This window comes from Orycteropus afer, unplaced genomic scaffold (genome assembly GCF_000298275.1).
Source record: "Orycteropus afer afer isolate SDZICR_OR568_19922 unplaced genomic scaffold, OryAfe1.0 scaffold00607, whole genome shotgun sequence".
NCBI lineage: Eukaryota > Metazoa > Chordata > Mammalia > Tubulidentata > Orycteropodidae > Orycteropus > Orycteropus afer.
The window spans coordinates 1,165,558-1,169,037 of NW_006922194.1; positions in this window are offsets into that span (position 1 = coordinate 1,165,558).

Consider the following 3,480-nt stretch of genomic DNA (forward strand, 5'->3'; position numbering starts at 1 on the left):
CAGGTGAGAAAACAGTGGGATGGTATATATAAAACACTGAAAGAGAAAAATTTCCAACCAAGAATTATGTACCCAGCAAAATTGTCCCTCAAATATGATGGTGAAATTAGGACATTTCCAGATAAGCAGAAATTGAGGGAATTTGTTAAAACCAGACCAACCTTACAAGAGATGCTAAAGGGAGCCATTTGGAGAGAGAAGCAACAACAGCTAACAGCAACTGACCATTAACACACACCCAGAAACCAACCCAGCTATTGAAGTATCCAAAGTAAATAAGCCTACAAGATTGTAAATAGGGAACCAGAGACACAAACCGAAAAATGAGGACAACTACAAACCAAAAAAAAGAGGAAAAAATCTGTGTCATTACAGAACTTCTAGACGGCAGGGAAGTCAAGATAACTACAAGATATAACAGACTGTTCAAAACTCGGGAAGAAAACTATAAATCACAGGGTAACCTCAAAGAAAAATGATAAACCTTCACATCAAAATAAACAAGAGGACCAGCATAAATATTTAGCAAATACTAAAACAATAGCAATGAAGAAAGTGATACCATGATTCATAAACCAAACAAGCTCAGCATAGAAAATTATATGAAACAAAGAAATCGACACAATGAAAAAGAACATGACAAAAATGACAGCAACAAATTCATATTTGCTGATAATTACATATCTGGCAAGAGACTTACTTATCTCTAAGATTGATGGAAAACTCCACCTCTACACCAAAGGAATTGAAAATTCAATTGAAAAACGGGCAGAAGGCATGAATAGACATTTCACCAAGGAGGATATTTAAGTGGTCGACTAATACATGAAAAGATGCTCACAATCATTGGCCATCAGCAAGATGCAAATCAAAACAACAACGAGATATACCAACCCACCCCAGCACTGGTGGCAAGGTTCAATGAGACAGAAAATAACAAATGCTGGTGGGGATATGGAGAGATTGGGAATCTAATACACTGCTTATGTGACTATGAAGTGACACAACCACTGTGGAAAGTAATATTGTGATTCCTTAGAAAGTTGGAATTGGAGATGCCATTTGACCCAACAATTCCATTACTAGGTATATATCCTAGAGAGGTGAGGGCCAGGATAGGAACAGATACATGCATGCTCATCATAGCACTATTTACAATAGCAAAAAGATGGAAACAACCTACGTGTCCATCAGCAGAAGGGTGGATGACCAAACATACACATACTGGAATGCTATGCAGCACTAAAGAATTATGTAGAGTCTGCAAAACACTGCATAATATGGATGAACTTGGAGGACATTATGCTCAGTGAAATAGGTCAATCACAGAAGGACAAATATAGCATTCATTGTTGTGAGGGTCAAGGAAAGGTTATATATGAAGGGAAACTTTCTTTGTTGGTTGCCAGGGGTGGGAGGTGAGGGGAGGGAACACAGCAAAAAAAAAAAAAAAAACATTGACCCATGTCACTTTAGTTTTGTGTATTTCACTATACATAAATTATATTTCAATAAAATGCATTAAAAAAAAAAAAAAAAGAGTAAGCTCTGATTTCTTAATAGAAACCATGCAGGTGAGAAAGCAATGGGATGGTATGTATAAAACCCTGAAAGAGAAAAATTTTTCCAACCAAGAATTATGTACCCAGCAAAATTGTCCCTAAATAGGATGGTGAAATTAGGAAAATTCCAGATAAGCAGAAATTAAGGCAATTTGTTAAAAACAGACTAACCTTACAAGAGATACTAAAGGGAGTCCTTTGAACAGAGAACCAATAATAGCAAACAACAACCGATCATTAATACACAAGATAACTTAACCCAGAAACCAACCCAGAAATGGAAATATCCAAAGTAAAATAGGCTTACAAGATTGTAAACAGGGAACCAGAGGCATCAACTGACAAATGAGGACTATTAAAAACCAAAAAGAGGGTAAAATAGTGTAGTTATAGGACTCCTAAACGGTGAAGAAGTCAAGACAATTGCAAGATAGAATGGACAGTTCTAAACTCCGGGAGAAAATTATAAATCACAGGGCAACCTCAAAGAAAAATGATAAACCTTCATATCACAGTAAAATAGAGGACAAGTACAAATATTTAGCATATACTAAAACAATAGCAACAAAAGAAATGATAACATGATTCATAAACACAATTAGCTCAGCACAGAAAATTATATGGAACAAAGAAACCAGGAACACAGTGAAAAAACTCATAACAAAGTGACTGCAACCAAATCATACTTGTTGATAATTACATTGAATGTCAACAGATTAAATGCATCATTCAAGAGATGGAGAGTTGCAGACTGGATAAAAAAATATAATGAATTGATATACTGTCTACAAGAGAAACATCTTGGAGATAAAGACAAAAATAGACTGAAAATCAAAGGTTGGGAAAAGATATATAAAGCAATTGGCAACCAGAAATGAACAGGAGTGGCAATATTAATTTCTGATAAAATCAACTTTAAGACAAAAACCACCATATGAGACAAGGAAGGACATTATACAAAGAATCAATCAAACAAGAAGATATAACTATAATGAATATTTATGGACCTAATGAAAGAGCCCCAAAATACATAAATCAGACTTTAGCAGAATTGAAAAGACAAATAGATGACACCACAGTCATAGTAGGAAACTTTAACACACCATTTTCAATGAAAGATAGAACAACAACTGGAAAGAAACTCAACAAGATACAGAAGAGCTAAACAATATAATCCACCAACTTGAGCTTACAGATATCTACAGAGCACTTCACTCAACAACATCACAATATACATTCTTTTGTAGTGCACATGGAACATTCTCCCTGATGGACCATATGTTAGGCCATAAAGCAAACCTTAATAAATTTTAAAATATTGAAATACTGTAAAGCATCTTCTCAGATCACAATACTATCGAAATAGAAATCAACAATAGGAAGATCAACAGAAAAAGAGGAAACACACGGAAACTGAACAAAACCCTCCTTAAGAAGGACTGGGTAATAGAAGAAATAAAAAATGAAATTAAGAAATTACTTGAATTAAACGAGAATGAAAACATATCAAAATCTTTGGGACACAGCAAAAGCAGTGATCAGAGGCCAGTTGATAGCAATAAATGCACACATCAAAAAAGAAAAAAGAGTCAAAATAAACATTTTAAACCAACATTTCCAACAATTAGAAAAAGAACAGCAAGAAAATCTTACAGTCACCAGAAGAAAAGAAATAAAGGATTTGAGAAGAAATCAATGAAACAGATAATACAAAGACAATAGAACAAATCAACAAGACTAGAAGTTGGTTTTTTTAAAATATTAATAAAATTGACAAACCACTGGCAAATTGAACAAAGGAAAAGTGGGAGAGAATACAAATAACATGAATAAGAAACGAAATGAGTGACATCACAACAGAATCAACTGAAATAAAAAGGATAATATCAGGATATTATGAAGAACTTTACTGCAACAA